This window comes from Ochotona princeps, chromosome 11, assembly GCF_030435755.1.
Source record: "Ochotona princeps isolate mOchPri1 chromosome 11, mOchPri1.hap1, whole genome shotgun sequence".
Lineage (NCBI taxonomy): Eukaryota > Metazoa > Chordata > Mammalia > Lagomorpha > Ochotonidae > Ochotona > Ochotona princeps.
This window is the reverse complement of record NC_080842.1, coordinates 16,900,863-16,909,013: the sequence shown is the minus strand read 5'-3', so window position 1 is coordinate 16,909,013 and position 8,151 is coordinate 16,900,863. Positions and strand designations below refer to the sequence as shown.

The following is an 8,151-nucleotide window of genomic DNA, read 5'->3' as shown; positions in this document are numbered from 1 at the left end:
CAGTTCCTCAGCTCTCACTGAAAATAACAATGGTGCAAATGATGCAGTAAAAATGACAAAATACTGTTAAAAGATTTTTTTTTCTGGGCCATGTAATATTAACTGCTCTATATGCATTGATGGATTCAATTTTCAGTACAATTTGTTTCTACCTATGTCTTTCCTCTGTTGTCCAACCTCAAGTTTCTCTCAAGTTATAAATTTTGTTCTGCGATATTTATTTCTATGTATTTGAAATGCAGAGTAAAAGAGAGGCAGTGAGATATCCTATCTGATACTTCACCTCCCAAATGGTTGTAATAGGACTGGGCCTGTTATTTGCAATTTAATCGTATAGAATTGGAGCAGTGTGAAAAAAAGGCAAGAATGACGCCTGGACTGACCAAATGCACCTGCTGCATACCGGTACCCAGTGCCCACATCCCGCCACTGCTGCCACCATCACCACCATGTCCAAGGGAAAGGATGAAGGGGATGCTAAAGGAGCTAACGCCAAGGTAAAGGACAAACCACAGAGAGGATCGGCCAACTTGTCTGCCAAACCAGCTCCTGCAAAGCCAGAGCCCAAGCCTAAAAAGGGAGAGAAGGCATCAAAAGGGAAAAATGGAAAAGCCAATGCTGACAACAACGGGAATAACCCTACAGAACATGGAGATGCCCAACAGACCATGCACAGAAAGCCAAAGGTGCTGGAGATGTCAGGTAAAGGGTGTGCATTTTTGATAACTGCGTACTTCTGGTGATTGTAAGTTAGAAATATTCTTTTTTATTATTTTATAAGCATGCAAAATTTTGTTTTTGTTTTCCTTTTTTTAAAGCTATGTTATTAGCACACAGAACACTTCATCGTTGTTTGGGTAGAAGGGGCATGAGTCACTAACAGAGAAATATCGAAAACTGGATTGATGTGGGGAGAATACCTTACCCTTGTAATTTTTAGTGACTTCCTCCTAGCTTGCAGGATGGATTCCCTCCCTTTGACACATAGCCACTACAACCTTGTGGCATGAGAAGTCTAAATTTTGGTTTATGTCTTCTTTTTCCTCCCTGTCTGCCTTCAGTGTAGAATTAACTCCTTTAAACCTAGAGACCTGTTGGAACCTGACCACCATGAGCTGGAATTTGCAGAGACCCTAATGTCCCTCAAAAGAGCAATAGCTTATTTTCTAGATTGTGAATCTACAGATTGAACAGTCTGTTATTTTCATTTCATTTCCTAAAAGTCAGGGTTGGTTTGTGACAAGCTGTTAAACAACATGCTAAATGTGAAATGCCAACACTCATTCTAAACTTTCCCTTCTCCGAGCACCAAATGAAGGCTTAATTGGGCTTTATAGTAGCTTTATGATTTAGTAGTCCATTGAGGAAGGAGTTGAAGGTTTCTGTACACTGTTCATGACTGTCTGCCCATTTCCTGCCTGAAATACCATGATTGTTTATGAAAAGAATCCTTAAGCTGTGACTCAGGACACCTGCATTCCGTATCAGGCTGCTTCTGAGATTCCCGGCTCTTCTGTTTTTTATGTAGCTTCCATTTAATGCATGCTGGTAGGGAGTGGATGATGATTGAAGTGCTTGGGCCCCTGAAAGGCAAGTGCAAGTTTCAAATGGATTTTATATTTCCAAGTTCCTGACTTACACCTGGCTCCAACTAGGGAAGGCATTTGGAGAATGAATCAGCAAGCAGATGGAAGATGGATCTATCTCTTCCCACCATATCCTCACTTATCTTTCCTTTCAAATAGATGAAAATAGTTTTAAAATGTTGTCTACAAGAAGCTCACTTCACCATTAAAGACCTACACTGGCTGAAAGTGAAAAGATAAAAATATATATGCTATAGAAACGGAAACCCACAGTCAGTGGGAATAGCTGTACTGCGATAAGATAGAACGGATTTCAAGAAAAATATAAAAGAAACAGATGAGTTCACTATATAATGATCAAACGATTCAAGAAGGCATAATTATTTTAAATGTACTATATATCTACTACTAGAGTATCTAGTTTTTAAAACAAATGTTTTTTGATTTAAAAGGACACACAATCTTTAATGCAATATTAGAACACCCCAGCACCCCAACTTCGTCAATAGTCTGATAACCCGGAAGAAGAACCATCAACAAAGGAAGAGCAAAGTTTAACCATTTATGTACAGTTGGCCATAATAGATACAGAATTTTCCATAGAGAAAGTATATTCCTTCACAAACACACAGGGTATTCTCCACTATAGAATATACACTAGGCCACAACAAGATCCAACAAATTAAAATACATATATTGACATGTATATTTTCTGGCCACAATGTAACAATCCTCAGAATTAAAAAGCAAAGACACACCAAATAACATGCACATATATGGAGACTTAACACAGAAAGCCAAACAAGGCAAGCTCTTTCTTATCTGTGGGAACTAGAATTGAAAAAGAAAAAAATTATCCAGAAAGCAGACAAAAATGCCTATGTGTATCAGCATTGCTGGAAAGAATATATTAAAGTATTTCATGTTAATCCAAACATTTCTTTAAAAATTTAAATTTAAAAAGTGTAAAAAACAAAGACATGGGACATTAATAAGACTCCAGCCACAGCATGTGTGACACCTGCTCCCACAAAGGCACAGGCATGTTAAGACAGCCTTTCCTATGTCTTTTCTCCACTGTCATGTTTGCAGATTGATCCAATACTCTACTTGGACACTTTTACTAGGAATGTTTGTATCTCATTATCTCTATTTTAATACCTATCAGCAAATAACTCATCAATAAATCCACAAAATAAAAGTTCTACTGTTCTATATACTCCTATATGCATAATTTTGTATGAATAATTTTGTTATATAGATTGAAATACTCTAATATTTATAAATTATATATATATATATCAATTTTAATTTTGAAGTTTTCCATACAATAGCAAAATTTAATAATAAATTAACAATGTCTTTCTATGCAAAATTTCAAAAAGCACTTGCCAGCTTATGGATGTTTTCATTATACTGATGTAAGGACTATCATGCAATTCCGTAATTGCACTAAAAATGAAACCAATTTAGTTGTCCAAATATCCTTGAGTTTACTTGCTAAGCAGAGAAACTGAAATTGAAGACTATGGACACCATTTAATATGAGTGAGTGAAAATGGATATATGTCTCCTTTTTGATTACATACATCCCCATTGGCTTTGAAATAAGAGCAATTCATACATGATCTTTTACTGCAAGCATCCACACATTTTCTTTTTGTATAGGAACAAATGTTCAATATTTTGACTATGCGAATCAAATATCCACCTCTGTCATTACCAGTACAAAATCACAGACAACAGGTAGATATATTACTGAGGCTGGATTATAGTAAAACTTTAAATAAAGTCTATAAACAGTGGCCAAAATTGCAAAACAAGATATTGATCTGAAAACATTTTCTGAAATCACACATCCTATTTTCAGTACAATTGCTCGCTTAGGTCCTGGGATCATCAAGCTGTCAGAAAGCAGCTCCGGAGTCCTGACCACCCACCACACAGCCTCAACACTCAGCTAACTGTCTTCCTTTGTACTGTGGCATCCATTTCTTCTCAGAATTTCCATGCACAATATACTGTCTTCTAAAAGTAACTTGTATCTTAACACTTTGGAAACACTGTGTCTTGACATAAAATGATCAGTCTCTAATAAAAAGCAATTTCTAAGACACTAGCAAAGATAATTATTGGAGCAGGGAAATCTTGGCAATACTCTTTATAAACTAAGACATAGGCAATTTCTGCTAACTCTAGAAAGCAATCCCAGCTGTGCATGGTTATATCCAAAATTATTTTATTTTTTTTTTACATCCACATCATCAATTGTATCAGGCAGATCTGGATGGAGAACTTACCTGTAAAGGCCAATTTACCCAATCAGGCCAATCAGGCAATGCCATGCAGGGTTTGCTTGTGAATGAAAGTTCTATATGTTTACCAAAATTTCTCATATAATCAACACATAGCAAAGGTTACACATTCTCTTCTGTAACTTAGAACTGAGCTAAAAAACACAAATAATCTATGGATCCAGGCTTCCCAGCACATACTCAAAGAATGAGCAATCCTGCAAACATTCTGAGCCACCACAAAATGGTGTTATCCTTTACTAAAAGGACAAAGGGAATATTATTAACATCATAGTAAATATAAAAAGAAAAAAAAACACTGACATGAAATATTCACCCATGTAATCATGTGAAACATCTGGTTTCCTTTAATGATCATAAATTGTGCTAATAAAAAGCTACACATCAATTTAAAATATGTTAAAATTTGTCATTTAAAATTTCAAGTTCTTCAGTGATTATTATTATGACCCTATGACATATTGACATAATTACACAATTTAAATTTAGCTATGGGTACTCAAATTCTAAAAACTATAATAAAAGCTCCAACCTCCCCAGTGATTTAAAAACCCCAATTTTTCTTGTTAATGGAGAGTTAATGGGAAAATCAACAATTATTTTAATGAGATACTTGGGTGTGTCACCCACTATTTCTTTCTTTGAGGTGATTATGTTTAAGTGCAGTTTATACCAGCAGGAAGTCAAGAGATTGGATCATTAGTACTCAATTTTTAGTTGTGGTTATTGGCAGTGCATTGTTCCTGAAACCAACCTGGGCCTTCTCTTAGTGCCTTCCAGAACTCTTGCTAGACTTTTACCATGTAATATTTTATTCACAAATATAAACCATCAAATGGATAAGTTCTCTTACACAAAATATGGGACAAGAAAGTTTCATGAACAAAATCTCTCTTGCAGAGGAGGAATGTGGCTTGGAGCTTAAATTTCTGAGAGAGAGAGAGAGAGAGATCGATCTCTCTCTCTCTCTCTCTATCTATCTATCTATCTATCTATCTATCTTTGCAGGAAGGGTCTGGTTTTCTTGTGCCCAGGCCCTTTCATTCTGAACCAGCTTCCAGCAAATGAATATCCTGGGAGGCAACAGGGGATAGCTCAAGTACTCAGGTCCCTGGTATTTCTGTGAGAGTCATGCACTAAACTCCTGGCTCAAGACTCTGGCTTAGCCCAGCCCTGGCTGTTTTCAATACTTCAGGAATCAATCACTGAAATGTTTGTAGAACTGCAGTATCATGTAAACTAACAGATGCACCTGCTTGGTTTCTTGCCTAAAGCCCTGTTACGCAAACCTTTGTCTCATAAACTCATATAAACAAATGGATGGATATAGCTGCATGTGGATGTGTGGTTGCATATGACTTTGTGTGGATCATGCAAATATCTCCATGTGTGTGCCCAGGAGTCTTTATGGAAACAGAGGCAGATATCTTCCATGGCCCCACTTCCAGCAGTGTCTAGTGATTTCTCATTCTGCCTTTCTCACTACCACTGTGAGTAAAGGAGATGTAATTCACAGAGGACTCTGAACTATCCTCTAACCCATCAGATGGACTCTGGATCTGTCTGTCACTGGCCCTAAAACTGCAGCATACACCTGCATGTACTGTTTTTTGAAACTTCATTCTGATAACTACTTAGATGCAATCATTTTAAAAGGGATTATAATTAGTACTTTCCTGTATTTCTAGTAATTGAATGTCAGAACAGAAACTTGAAACATGATCAGAAGTCATTCTAACTTTATAATGTCTACTTCTGCAACAAATTCCAAGTTACATGCTTCTTTTGGAAATAAAAATAGAATGAATAATTTTTTATAAAGATTTACTTAGTTTCATTTGAAAAGCAAATTAACAGAGAAGAGGCTGAGACAGAGAGAGAGAAAGATCTTACGCCAATTGTTTCGCTCTTCAAATGGCCGCAATGGCTAGAGATGGGCTGATGCTAAGCCAGAATCTTCTAACTTGGAGCTTCCTCCAGATCTCCAATGTGGGTGTAGGAGCCCAAGGACTTGGGCATCCTGTGTTACTTTCCCAAGCACATAGGCAGGGAGCAGGATTGGAAATGGAGCAGCTGAGACCGAAACCTGCATCCATATAGGATGCCAATGCTACATGTGGCTCTTATCCTATTACACCATGGTGCTGAGCTCAGAACTAAGACTTTTTTTCATCATATAGGTATATATTTATCAAGAAATTTTCTTTATACTATTTAGTGGGAACAATTCAGCAAATAATGAATCAATCATGGAGATTTAAGTTGACTAATTTACCCAGTATGAAGCAGCTTAAGAATATTTGTATAGACTTATAGATCTTGAGAAAAAGCGCAAAAATAACAAAGATTTGATTGTATAGAAACAAAAGAATCTGACTTTCCAGCATGACACTCTTGGAATTTCCGAAATGCCTTTGATGTGATTCACAATTCTGCTAAGCATCTATTTGAGTACACATATTTCAATTACATTTACCCCTGAGAATGTGCATCTGAATGCATTATAAAGTCGTATTATTGCCACTCTGTCATGCATTTCACTTTTCAAGTTTAGCCTTAATTGGATAGCAAATGATACTAAATCTGAACCATCTAGTTGTGAATTGGTCTGCCCTCTTGCTGGTGTTAAATCCACCAGATTTATTGAACAATTTAGTAGGAAATAATCTGAAAAACACTTTTAACTCTCAGCATCTTATTTTCTAAAGAGATACATTTCAATTGATAGAAATTTAGTAACAATTTCCCAGAGCATCTCTGTCAAGGGAGGAAAGAATCATGTCTAAATTTAGTTTGCTGTTACATTCCTAGAATGTGGTAAAGGCAAGAGTATTTAGTCTACCATTTTCTTGGTTGAACAATTATCCAAAGCTCACACAAGCAATACTATCCCTATCTTTCAAAATCAACAATACCAACTTTCGCTGCAGTGGTGGGAGAAAGCGGTGAGAGGGAAGCTGTCTGTGTACACACCTCAGTTGATTAATTCATTCTAAGTACAAATTTGCCAACATCTATAATTGACCATATTTGTTTTCCATCCACTGTAACGGACCCATACTATCTCTGTGTCAAATACAATTTTCCTCCTCAGCACTCTTGAATGTGTCTTCTACTGTTCCTAGGTTCAGACTGAACTCCTTATTCTCCCCACATTCTTGCTGTTTTGATCCCTCTAACAAAGTCATTCCTTCAAACTATCTATATCACCCTGGTCTTCTTCAACCCAAGACTCTGAAGTTACCTGCCCTCTACTTTCCATTATGCTTTATGGAAAGATGTCTAGTCTGTGTTATCCACTTCCTCATTTTTATCTCCCTTTGCAAACAGTTTTTAGAATTGTATAATCCCAAACAGCACGAAGTTGCCTAAGTCATCTCCCAAATTGTGAAGTTTTAAAATGAGAGGGTGTTTGTCATTGTGCCATTATCACAGGATAATAGTAAATATTCTTTGTCCTCTCAACCTGTTTTCTTCTTCCCCTACCCAATTTTTGGTAGGTAATGGTTTGCATCAATCATTTGTGAGGGATTTTAGTGGACTTCATAACCTTGCTCTTTGCCCTCGTACATGGATATAGTTTAGGCTCCCGGTCTAGAACCACTGCTGTTTTGTTTCTTACACTTTGCCTGGTGAGTCTCAGCCACTCTAATAATGTGCAGTATTTGCTGGTTGTCAATAAAGCCCAACTCCACTTCTTCCATCCCCATAGTGGTGCTGCACTCATTGCAGTAAAACCTAACAGTTGTTGAACCTCCAAGCCATATGCTCACAATCCTGGGCAGAAATAGCAGGAGAAGCACAAGTAGGTATCATCCATGATTTGATCACATTACCACACCTTTTGATAAAGGTGGCCAAACACACCGTCCTTAGCTGAGCAGAAGCACTAATCAAAGGATGAAGCAGTCACAAGTTGGTCGCTTTGTGATTATGTTGTCCTCATTCTAAAGCCAGTGCCTGGCATTTACATGCACCTGAATTTCTTTTTCTCTGAGAAAACTGGATATATGAAAACTTTTTATAAGACTTAGTTTAGTAGAATTCAGGTGTGTCTATAAATTAATTTTCCATACCGCATATCTTATCTTGTACATGTAGGTCCCCTGTAATGAACTGAGCCCTAATCCTGTATTTTAAAGAGTAACTTCTCAATTCCTGCTATTTCTATTGCCCTAAAAAATAAAAAATCTCAAAGGGCTCTTGTCTTTTTCCAAAAGCAGTGTTTTTGCAGCATGTAATGGCTGCGG

The 8,151-nt window shown here is 36.9% G+C and overlaps 1 pseudogene; it reads left to right on the top strand.

Annotated features, from left to right (window-relative positions):
* The first annotated feature begins 449 nt into the window (after positions 1-449).
* On the top strand, positions 450-706 carry LOC101527830 (non-histone chromosomal protein HMG-17-like; annotated as a pseudogene).
* The last annotated feature ends 7,445 nt before the right edge of the window (positions 707-8,151 follow it).